The sequence below is a fragment of the Perognathus longimembris genome, chromosome 10 (assembly GCF_023159225.1).
Source record: "Perognathus longimembris pacificus isolate PPM17 chromosome 10, ASM2315922v1, whole genome shotgun sequence".
Taxonomy (NCBI): Eukaryota; Metazoa; Chordata; class Mammalia; order Rodentia; family Heteromyidae; genus Perognathus; species Perognathus longimembris.
Window position 1 is genome coordinate 2,415,112 of NC_063170.1, and position 12,173 is coordinate 2,427,284.

Consider the following 12,173-nt stretch of genomic DNA (forward strand, 5'->3'; position numbering starts at 1 on the left):
CCTACCTAATAACCCGGCCACTGACTCCTCCGCCAACTCAGCCCCACTTCCATAAATAATGCACAATCTTTTTATTTACTGACAAGTTGTAAACGGATGGGGAGAATAATGGGAAATCAGGAGGTTCTGAATAATGCATGCTAGGGCCCCCTGCCCTGCCCTGCCCACACGGGGTGGGGGGGCACCCCATGCCCTCCCCTGCCCTGCCCCTACCCCCCTGCCCTGCCCCTGCCCTGCCCCTGCTCCCCATCCCCTGCAGATGGGGGCTGTGGAGGGCAGGGGCTCTGCTTGGGAAGAGTTAACCTCTCCTACACCGACGTGTGCGTGTTCAAAGCCAGGTATCTGCTGCATCCCTCCCAGGCACAGGCACACAGACACACACGCACACACAGACGCAATGGCACCAACAATCACACGCACATACAGAGACAACCACTGACATACATCGGCACACAACCACACACAGTCACACAACCATAAGCAGACACAACGGCATCAAACACACACACACACACACACACAACATACATAGGGGGCTGGGGATATGGCCTAGTGGCAAGAGTGCTCGCCTCGTATATGTGAAGCCCTGGGTTTGATTCCTCAGCACCACATAAATAGAAAAAGCCGGAAGTGGCGCTGTGGCTGAAGTGGCAGAGTGCTAGCCTTGAGCAAAGAGAAGCCAGGGACAGTGCTCAGGCCCTGAGTTCAAGGCCCAGGACTGGCAAATAAATACAACAACAACAACATACACAGACAACCACTGACACGCACAGGCACAAAATCATACCCACCGTAATCTACAGGCACACAACCATATACAGACATAACTACACAATCACACCCACAGAGACACACGCACCCCACGAGTGCGCACAGACACACAGTTGCGCGCTCCTGTTATCCCCAAGGTATGAGGCCCTCAGGTCTCAGTGGGGACGGACGGCTGGTTGGCTCTGACGGAAAGTTGCCAGGTTTCCTGGCTTCGGATGCGTGAGGAGGACCGGGCAGACGCCGAGCAGGCGCCGGTGCAGCCGGGAAGAGTTATCCACCACCCGCGGCCTCCCGCGGGGGCCAGGCCTGCTTGGGGCTCTGTCAGGGCGGCTATGTGGGGTGACCACCAGCAGAGGGGAGCAAGAAGGTGACATTTCCAGGAACCACAGCAGGGCCCCGAGCGCAGGCCCCACGTGCCGGGGGCCGGCCTGGGAGCCGAGCGCTCTGTCGCCGTCCCGCCCGGCTGACCCCAGGCCCGGGGCTGCGGCGGGCACCGCAGAGGCTCGAGTCGGGCTCGCTCCGCAGGTGAGAACACAGAGGCAGAGAGTGTAGGGGACTGGCAAGGATCACCGAGGGCGTGAGGGACTTCGCAAGGTCCCCGGGGTGCTGCCAACGCTGGCCCGGCGCACACGAGCGCCAGGTTCCATGTCTGGAGCCACAAAGAGAAAAAGAGAAGCTAGCCAGGCAGAGTGGCCCGCCCCCGCCTCCCAGACACACCGGAGGCACGGGGGGGGGGGGGGGACCCGGAGTTTGCATCAGGCCTGGCGTGGGGCACAGGGGAGGTCGGTTCAGTTCCCGACCCCAAGGCCACCGTGCACAGACGCGGCTGGCCCAGGTGCGGGGCTCACGCATCCTTGAAGGGGCCGGGTGGCGGCCGTGCTGGAAGCTGGGACTATGGAGACCCCCCCAACCCCCCGGGGGAGGCTGGGACCCGTCCGGGGGCTGCGCCCATCCATGGGGCCCTGCGCTCGGAGCACGGACAGTGACACCTGCGCCCCTGGGCTGGGCTTGGGGACGCGGCGGCGCCTGGAGCCCTGGAGGACAGCCAGGTGCAAGCTTTGGGGGGGGGGGTGGACCCCGCCCCGAGCGGCAGCTCCCTCCGGCCCTCTGCGCCGCCATGAGCTTCTGCAGGTGGGCGAAGGGCAGACGGGGGGCTGGTGGAGGCCAGGAGGGCCACCCACCCCGCCGCACCCTCTCCCCAGCCCTGGCACCTCACTCTGCCTCCTCCCCCTCCCCCCCCGCTGTCCCCCTCCTCCTCGCCCCCTTTCTCCCTGTCTCTGCGGCTCCCTCTCTCTGACGTTCCCAGCCCCATTTGAGGTCCCCCCCCATCACGTCTACGCATGCGCACACTGGGCAGAACCCTCCAGGCCGCAGCACGAGTCCCCAGCACCCCCTTGCCCCCCACAACCCTCCCCCCCCCCAGCCACTAGTTGCTCACCGTGACGACCATGGTGAACTCCCGACCCACCCCGGCCCCTGCTCCAGCCGGGGCGGGGAGGAAGCCGCCGGGCACCGAGCCAGCCCCGGGCCTGGGCCGGCGCCAGCTCAGGGCACCGAGGACGTGAAGGGCACACATCTGCCGCCCCAGCACCTCCTTCCAGCAGAAGCAGGGGGGTGGGGTGGGGGCAGGGCGCCACGGCTCGAGGGGCTCCGTGTGGGGTGCTAGCCAGGCCCTGTCCACGATGCAAGGTCCCCCCACCCACTTGCCAGCCCCCCCCACGCCTCCCTGAGCCACAGGAGGAGGCTGCACAGCCCTCCAGACCCCGAGGTGGGTGGGCACCCCACTTCCCTGTTTGTGTGTGAGAGAACATTCTAGAAGCACAAGACCCAAGGGAAGCAGAAGGCCTGGGGGCAGGAAGGAGGAAAACCACGGAGCATCTGGAAGCGACAGATTCACGAGCTGGGGATGGGGCCAGGGGACGGGGCCACTAACTCCCCCCCCCCCCCGGGGTCTACTCAGCGGCCGCCCCCGTGGGCCTGGCACAGGCTGCTTTCTGCGCGGTCGGTCCCGGGCAGGCTGGGAGAGGGCCGGGCCCGCGGGGGGGGGGGGGGCACGCAGCGGGCGTGGGCATCTCGGGAGCTGCTCCAGGCGGGCCCGGGAGCGGGGGGAGGGGAGGGGGGACAGATGGAGGCGCATTCGCTGGGAGTGAGTCAGGAAGGGGTTCCTTGGGAGGCCTGCTGGGAAGGGAGGCCTGGAGCCCCACCGAGGCCGGGCACGGCGCCCGGAGGCCGAGCGAGCGCCGCGCGGCAGAGCTGGGCGCTGGCCACTGGGCGGGGTCTCCGGCCAGGCTGGGGGCGGGGACGTCCGGGCCCGCGCCGGCCTCCGCGGGCCCCCCCACCCCCGGCCCGCTTTCTAGCAGGTTCTGCAGTCACGGTGGCGTGGATGGAACGGCTCACTTCCTGGCCGTGGGCTCAGGGTCGCGTCCAAACCCTGACCCCCACCCCACCCCCCAGCCCTCCTTCCTGCCCGCAGCCTCCCCTCCCTCTCCACAGCCCCTGCCCTTCCCAGAGGAGAACGCCTCTCCACCCTGCACCCCTGCCCCAGAGCACGGCCCCAGGGGAGCCCCGCGGTGCCGCCAGTGCAGCCGGGGTCAGAAGACCCTCCTCCAGCCCCACGCCCCAGCCCCACGCCCCCAGCCCCACGCCCAGCCCCACGCCCCCAGCCCCACGCCCCCAGCCCCACACCCCCAGCCCCACGCCCCAGCCCCACGCCCCAGCCCCACGCCCCAGCCCCACGCCCCAGCCCCACACCCCCAGCCCCACGCCCCAGCCCCACGCCCCCAGCCCCCACGCCCCAGCCCCACGCCCCCAGCCCCACGCCCCCAGCCCCACGCCCCCAGCCCCCCGCCCCAGCCCCACGCCCCAGCCCCACGCCCCCAGCCCCCCGCCCCCCAGCCCCACGCCCAGCCCCACGCCCAGCCCCACGCCCAGCCCCACGCCCCAGCCCCACGCCCCCAGCCCCACGCCCCAGCCCCACGCCCCCAGCCCCACACCCCCAGCCCCACGCCCCAGTCCCACGCCCCCAGTCCCACGCCCCCAGCCCCACGCCCCCAGCCCTGGGCTGCGCGGGCACAGGAGGTTCTCAGGGACAGGGTGCCAGGGTCCGGCGAGACAAACCCCGCAGCCCTCAGAGGACAAGACCGCCAGGGGCCTGCCGGGCCTGAAGCCTGGGGGTGACCCTGGGGACGGGCAGGGAGGGAGGAGCCGCCATCCGCCCGAGGACCCCCCACCAGTGGCCGGGGTGCCCAGAGGCTCCGCTTTCCCGCAGAGCTCCCGCCCCGTGCCTTCGGTGAGGGCAGCCCCGGGGAGCCCCCAGCCCCCGGACCGCCTCCCTCTACACCCATCAAATTAGAGCCGTGTCCCCGCCACCGGCAAGGCAGGTATTAAACTTTAATGAGCGCTAATGGCTTTGCCCTACTTTGTGAGCGCCGGGCCCACGTTTATGAACATTTAATTTCTCGGGCCCTGACCTCTGTCCCTCCCACCTGGCGCACCCCCGCCCCCGCGGCCCCTTGCAGATGTGTCTGACACCCCACAGCCTAAGTACTGGTCCTGGGGGCGGGGGGGGGCGCCGCCCACTGCCCGTGGCCAGCGCCGGCCGTGCCGCTATGGTACGAGAAAGGGCGGCATGTCGCCCACTCCCTGCAGCAGCCGTGGACTCCCATGGCCTCGGGTCCCGTCCCCGCGTGCCCAGAGCCCCCCCGAGCCCAGGCTCCTGCCCCCGCAGACCTGCCTGGGTGACACACAGGGCCCTGCTGCCCCCTGGTGGCAGTGAGAGCCATCAGCGGGGGCGAGGGGCCCCCCGAGGGGCTGCGGCCTGGGGGTGTGAGGTGCTCGCCTTTGGGACTGCAAACACACCGAGCCGCGAAGACTGTTCTAGAAGGGTGAGGCCCGCATCCGGCAGGGAGGGGCGGCTCTTAGGCAGGATAACAAGAAGGCGACGGGAGCTACTGCTGTGGCCGACCCCCCCCCCCCACCGTGTGCCATCCGCGTGGGTGGCACTTGGACGAGGACGCCCGCACACCTAGCCCCCGTCGGGCGCTGGGGCCGCGGCTGCCCTCGGGGTCCTCCCCGCCCCGCCGGAGGCCCCGGGAGGTGACCTCAAGCCGCCAGGGAGCCTGGCGCCTCGTGCCGTCAACCGGGAGGCGCCCGGCAGGGCGGGAAGGCGCTGTCATAAAACAGACGGCCGTCAATCCCCGAGGGCCCGGCCGGCCCGGGGCTGGTCACGCCGCCAGCCTCCCGCAGCGCCGGCGCAGACGCGGAGCGAAATGTCACGACGCTCGCGGCCCGGTAACCTTTGCTTCCCCAGAGCGCGGGGGCGGCTGGCCGGGCTCCCGGGCGGGAGGCTCCTGGCACCCCTCCTCGCCCTCCCCAAACACCCACACCGTAAATCCAAGAGGAGAGGGGGCGAGAGGAGGAGCCGCCGGCAGAGCTGACAGCCAGGCGCCTGTGCCGTTCCAAGCTGCAAGTTACGGGGCGACGGGCCGCCCTCCCCAGCAGCCTGCTGCCCAGGGGCGCCAGGCGGCTCCCCAGCTAGAATTCAAAGGGGGGTCGTGCCTGCCCACCCTGGCACAGGCACCCCAACGGCGGCCTGGACTCGCTGCCACGGGGCAAAGGACCTCCACCCTTCCTTTGCCGGCCCCTGCAGGGGCGGCCAACCCCGCCGACACGGACGGGGCTCCGACTGGCCCCACAGGACCACAACCGACTACGTGGGGACCCCACGCCTGCCAGGCCCAATGCGGTGGGCTCTCACAGACCCCCCCCCAGCCACTGTGGTCCCTACTCCCCCCCCACCTTTTTTTTTGGCGAGAGGGGGGTTTCGATGTGGCGTTTCACACTTGCTAAAGGTGCTCTACCATTTGAGCCATGCTCCAGCCTCTGTGTGTGCATGCGTGTGTGTGTGCGCGCCAGCGCACGCTGGTACCGGGGCTTAGACTCGGGGCGCTGTCCCTGGGCTTTTACGCTCAAGGCTCACACTGCCGGCTTGAGCTACACCGGCACTCGTGGCGTTTTGGGGGTCCGTTGGACAGGAGTCTCACAGGTCCGTCTGCCCACACTGAGTCTGACCCGTGATCTTCGGATCGCAGCCTCCGGAGTAGCTGGGATTGGCGGGCGTGAGTCACGACCACCCAGCTGCCCCAGCACGTCTGGCTTTGGTGATTCCTGGGTGGTGTTTACTGCTTTCCACTGCGCTGGCCTGGGGTGCATCCCTCCCGCTCAGAACTCTGGGATTCTTCTCGTTAGACGCCTGCTGGGACTGCAGCACACACCAGGACCACCAGCTTTCTTTGTTGAGATGAGGGCCCATTGACTTCTGGCCTGGGCTGGCCTCAAACCACTGTCCTCCCGATCTCCACCCCTGGAGTGGCTGGGATTCCAGGCGCGAGCCCGGGCATGCCGCCGGCTCCCGTTTCCTTCTCCCTGCCCAGTCAGCCTTTGGCAGGGCCTCAGTTCCTGCGAGGGCAGAGCAGGGCAGAGCGGGGCAGCGGTTGGCTCCAGGAGGCGTCTGTGAGTGCCGGGGCCACAGCGCCAGGCTGGCCGTGGCCCGTCTGTGCTCCGCACACGTAGCGGCCTCCGTCCGCCCGTAGAAAGCCACCCGACACGCGCACAGCTGGCCTGCGTGCGTGACTCCGAGTTCCCTGAGAGCTGGGGGTCCCCTCCCGCCCCGGCTCTCCGCACCGTCACGGCCAGGCCTGCACCCCCGCACCGAGCCTGTGCCCCGGGCCCTCAGCTCCAGCGAGGGGGGGAAGAGCCGCCCGGCCCGCTCTGCGGCCCACAGGGACCCCGATACCCGAGGCAGTGCCGAGCGCGGCACAGCCGGGCGGCACTGGACGTCAGGGAGGGGGTTCCCCGAGCTCTCACGGGGGCGGTCGCCGGGCAGCACCGTGGGGTGACAGGTCCCCTTCCCGGCGGAGCCGGGCCTCAGCCCCCTCGCCCGGCCCGGGGCTGAGCTGGCCGGAGCCGGAGCCGGAGCCGGAGCCGCCCCGGCAGAGGGCACCTGCGGTCATTGTTAATGGCTCCCCTCCCCGGCCGGCTGTCTCCGTGGGGAGTGATCTATGACCCCATTACAGCCGCGGCCTCTGAAGGCCCCACGATGGATCACCGGCTGCCCGGCCAGGGCCGGGAGGCGCAACCGCGTGCGGGTGACGGATGACCCTCATCAGAGCCCGCGGCTCATTTCCATCCATCAGTGCTGGGCCGCAGCACCTGCGGGCGTGGGGGGGCGGGACCCCTTCAGACGCCCCGGGCCGCGGGGGCCCGGGCCCGGGGCCCGGCCCGCACCTGGGCTCACACACCGTTGGCACCCTGCACCCCTCGGGGACAAGCCGCCACATGCCGGGGTGGGGCCGGACACCTGCTGGGGTCCCCGGGGCTGAGCGGCGGGCCCAGAGCGGCACAAAGGGCTTCGGTGGCCGGCGCAGACTTGTCCTGACGGGCGGGCGGGAGCCAGCACCCGAGAGGAGAACTCGGTTTGGGTGTCTGGGCCCCAGGGGACGGGGAGGAAGCCTGCTCTCACCCAGATCACGCGCCGGCCCACCAGCCACGCCCACGGGCCCCCCCCCCCCGAGAGCAAGGGGGCCGGGCTGGCGATGGCCCAGAGAGGGCGCGAGAGCGCGTGCGCTCACGCAGCACCTCCGGCAGGGCAGAGGAGGCCCGAGCCGCGGCGCCCACCCCGGGCAGCGTGAGTGGCGAGCACTGAGGACCGAGCGTAACCAGCGCTTCCCGTGAGTGACAAGCACTGGGCTCGTGTAACAAGCGCCGCGTGCGAGCCGTGCGTACCGCGTGTGCGTGCGTGTGTGGTTAGGCCCTGCGTCTGCGCCGTGCCGGGCACGCCCGCGTGTCACGCGCACGGTGGCGGCTGTGCGTGGCAGCGTATGCGCATCGGCTGCGCGGTGTGTGGCGTGGCCAGGCGTGCGGGCTCGGCCACGTGTCGCGGAGTCTGTCCCTCTGCGGCGTGTCTGGGGGGTGTTGGCAGGTGCGCGAGTGTTGTCTGCACACACCCGGGGGTGGGTGTGCGGGCTGGGCGTGTGCGTGTGTGTGTGTGTGAGGTCTGGGGGCCACGGGGGGCGGGGAGCGGCGCGGATGGGCTGCAGACGGCGCAGACCGACGGCGGGTAGCCGGCCCGGCCCGGCTGCCGGGTGCGAAGCCTGGCTCTCGCCTCGCCGAGGCCTCAGTTTCCCTGTTTGTACACGGGGGCCAGTGCCACTCTTGGGTGGCACCCTGCCGGTTCACAGCGCAAGCGTGGATTCCACGCACGGCCACAAAGCGGTGAATGGCGGACAGGCCCACCCGGCGCGCGCTAACCGGATCTCACGGGCCGGGGCCGCGCACACAGAGCCCGTTCATCCCCCTTGCTCACATCCTGAGCCTGATCCGACCTCATGGACGTGACCCTGCGCCCAGGCCGCAGTGGCGGGCCTTGGGGGGGGGGACCCCGGCGGGGGGGCTGGAGGTGGAGTCTGTACAGCCCCTCACTGCCCCCCCCCCGCCTCCGTGCTGACCCATCATGTCTCCAGGCCTCGGGCAGGCGGGGGTCATGACCCGCAGCTCAGGGGAGGCAGAGAGGCCCCCGTGGACTCGTCTCTCCATTCCCCTCCTCCTCAGGCGGCCCCCCAGGCCGCCCCGGGGTCGGGCGCCAGGCCGGGTGTGGGAACACAGCCGCCCGGCTGGACGCAGGCCCGGCTCTGCCTCTGACCGCCCCACCCAGGGCCGCCGACTCAGCCCGTGCGGCCGGAGGCCGGGGCAGGCCCCCCACGGGAGGGGGGGAGGGGGCCGAGCCAGGTGACCCCAGCCCCCCGAGGGAGAGCAGAGCAGGGCCCCAGGGCATGGAGAGGGGCGGCCTGGTTCTCATCCACCCGGGGAGGCAGGCTCGATGGCCAAGGCCACACAGCTTCAAGGCGAGCCTCTCTCGGCGGGGCGCCACGGAGCCCGCATCTGGGGCTGGGCGGCCAGGCATGGCCACGGCGAGCCCACAGACGCCCGCCGTCCTGCACGCAGAGCCCCCCCAGCCCCCCTCCCCCCCGCCGGCTGGCATTCCGGGCTCCTGACCAAAGGTGAGCCCCACCTCGGGGCTCGGGCGGGTGTGTGCCCAGCCCGCCCGCTCTCCCTGCCATCTGCCCCCCTCCGCGGGACCCGGGCTCACACCCGGCAGGGCACCTGCGGCTTGGCGGGCCGGTGCCAGCCCCCCCTCCGCCCCCCCTGCACTTCTGGGCCGGCCGCCAGCTCCCAGCCCGCCACCGCGGTGACAGGGCCTCCACGGCTCCGAGAACAGAGCCCGGGCTGTGTTCCCGCGTCCCCGGCCAGGACCACACGCCTGGCGGGCGGGCGGGCGCGGAGCCATTGCCCGACAGCGCCCCACACCCAACCCCGGGCCGCCTGGGCCCAAACCTGCCATCAGAAAGCCGCGAGGAGACCGGAGCAGGGCGGCCGCCAGCCGCCAACAGCCACCCACCCCCAGCCTGGGCACGCATCCCGGGGGGCGGGGGGCCCGGCCCTCCCCCCGCGCGGCCTCTCACCCCCTCTGCACCGGGCTCGAGAGCTCAGGCTCCTCGCCGCGTCCCGGGAAGTCCCGAGCTTGTTGGGGGGGGGGCACGCGGGGGCCCGGGGAGGGCCTGGTTGCCCTCGGGTCTGGATCTGGGAGCGGTGACGCTCTGCTCTGCCAGGGCTGGCTGCCCGGCACAAGAGCCCTTCTCTGAGCCTCAGTTTCCCCGTCTATGGAAGAGCACAGAAGGCCAGATGTGGCAGCTCACGCCCGTAATCCCGACTACTCAGAAGACAGAGATAGGATCAAGGCCAACTCACGTGCACAAAAAGCTAGCAAGGCCTACGTCTCACAGGGCTGGGCTGCCGGGCACCGGTGGCTCACGCCTGTCATCCTGACTACCGAGGAGGCTGGGATCTGAGGATTCTGCTTCAACGCCAGCTCCGGCAGGAAAGGCTGCGAGACTCTCATCTCCGATAAGCCACCGAGAAGCTGGAAGTGGCACTGTCGCTCTAGTGCTAAGAGCGCTAGGCCTAGAGCTCAAGCCCCATGACCTACCCCCCACCCCCGAAAATGAGCTATGTAGCGTACCCCTGTAATCTCAGCAGTGCACCAAGCGTAGGCAGGAGGATCACCCCGGGGGACCAGGCCAGAGATCGGGCAGCTGACCCAGGCAGGCCACACAGCGCAAAGTGGTGGCACCAGGATTTGAACCAAAGACAAGATCCACTCTCCCCCCCCACGGCTACCGGGAAGACCCTGGGCCGCAGACCCCCGGGACCAGGCGCCACCTCTTCCTACAGCCCTCCAGGACTACACTGTCTGCCTGCGTTGCGCAGCCCCTGGCTGGGCCCATCTCAGTGTATCTGGGGACTGTGGGCCCAGCAGGCTGGAGGTGGCAAGGGCCTGAGGGTGCTAGGCTGAGTTTCCCAAGGGCTTCAGGGTGCTGAGCTAGGTTTCTGGGCAGCGCCACCTGCTGGGGAAACGGCGAACTGCATGCAGGGCTGGGGGATGGGCGGGACTCCAGCCCCACCCCCACACGGCCCCAGCCAGGCTCCACGCGTGCTCTCCCAGCACCCCGCGCGCGGGGGTGGGGAGAGGACGGTGGACACGTGGTGGAGCCGGCCCTGCTGTTCAGCTCAGGCTTCAAGTCCACACGCGGCCATTTGCAGCGGGCCCTTCCCCGGCAGTGGGGACCCCCCCCCCCCCGTCCCTGTGTCAGGGCCCCTAAACCACATCTCAGCCTGCGACCCATTGGAGCCTCTGAGCCGGGGGTCCGCGCATAGCATTGCTCCATTACCACAGCTGTGTAGTGCTCTGGGCGTCCCAGGCCCCGCTGCAGCCCGCCCAGCCCGGAGGCGCAGACCCATGACCGGTGGCTCGGTGCCCCCGAAGGCCCTGGGACCCGCGGCCGCGGCTTATCACGGCAGCCGGGTCCCACAGGCTCCTGAGTCAGGGCCGGCTCATCAGACGTGACTTCCACATGACCTAAAAACCGCCAGAACAAAACGGCCCTGCCCGGCCGGAGGCCCCGGGGACAGACGGAAAGGTCTCGCCGCAACTCGTGCCTGAGTCCGCCCTCGCGGCTTCTTCCGGAGCCGGGTCCTGAGTGCCGGATGTCTTAAAAGCTACTTAAAAACTAAAGGCCTTCTCGGCGCCGGTGCCCCAGGGCCTTTGCACCGAGGCCCAGGATCAAACCTAGCGCGTGCGGGGTAAGCAGTCCACGGCTCCCCACACCCTCGCTGCTGACCACCGCCGGGGCGGAGGGGGGCGGCCCTGAGCAGCGTCAGGCCCCGGGGCCTCCCCGCCCTTGGCCGCCTGGGCCCGCCGCGCCTCAGGCTGTCAGTCAAGCACGTGACCTCGGGCTCGACCTTTTGCCCACGGCTTGCTTCGGGGAGGTTGAGCTCGTGAACCCTGCCACCGGCCTGGAGTAAGCCCACGCGCGGACCTGTCAGGGCGGGTTCCGTCTGCGGCCCGGGCGGGCCTCAGAATCACAGTCCTCCTGCCTCAGCCTCCCTCGCTCCGGGACACGGGCACGGGCCCACACCCACGCCCACGGCTGCCGCCACGGGCGGCCACGGCTGTCACTCACAGGGGTGGGCGGGGAAAAGGTTTAGGGGTGCCGGGGCTGTCCTTGCCAGTGCCACTGGGCTGCCACTCCCCTTCCTCACGGTGGACAACCCATGGGTAAACTGAGGCACCATACGTAACACACTGGTGAGAAGACAGCGGGGGTGGGGGGGGCTTTCCCCCCTTCCTGGATGTCACTGTCGCTCACTGTGCCTTTCCAGGATGGGTGTGTGTGCCTAGCCACGCGTGTGCCCGCCTGTCTCCAAGTGTGTGTGTGTACACACATCTCACAGCCTGCCTCTCTGCGTGTTCATGTGTGCACTTGCGTTTGTGTATACCTGTGTCACAGCCTGTCTGTGTGTGCAAATGTTAGCGTGTCTCCCTGTGCACGTGGGTGTCGGTGTGTTCGTACGCACGTGTGTTCTAGCCTGTCCGTGTGCGTGCGTGCACATGTCCGTGTCTGTCTTCCGATGCACAGGCGTGCCGGTGCGTGTGGTGGTGTGCCCACAGGTGTTTTGTGCAAAACCCACCTCAGGCCCTGCGCCCGGCCTGCCGCGGCCCCTGGCGGGAGAGGCGGCGGGCGGTGGGGAGCCGGGTCCCGCGCTCCACACAGAGCTCCCCCCGGAACGTTCACGGGGGACGCCTGAGCTCCGCGTGGACCCAGGCCTCCCACGCACGGGCGCATGGGTGTGACGGGCCGGGCGTGACACGGCGCGCACAGACACACGGGGCGGCACCAGCGGCGCCCCCGGCTCCCCACAGGCTCAGCGGCGCGGCCCGGGGCCCCGCACGAGGCAGGGAGGGGTGGGGCGGGACAGGAGGACGGGGTGGGGGGACCCCCGATGAA

At 70.1% G+C, this 12,173-nt stretch overlaps 1 protein-coding gene across 1 annotated transcript in view; it reads right to left on the bottom strand.

The window, feature by feature from the left end:
- Positions 1 to 12,173, bottom strand: part of Gse1 (Gse1 coiled-coil protein) — a 194,470-nt gene that overhangs the window by 121,271 nt on the left and 61,026 nt on the right.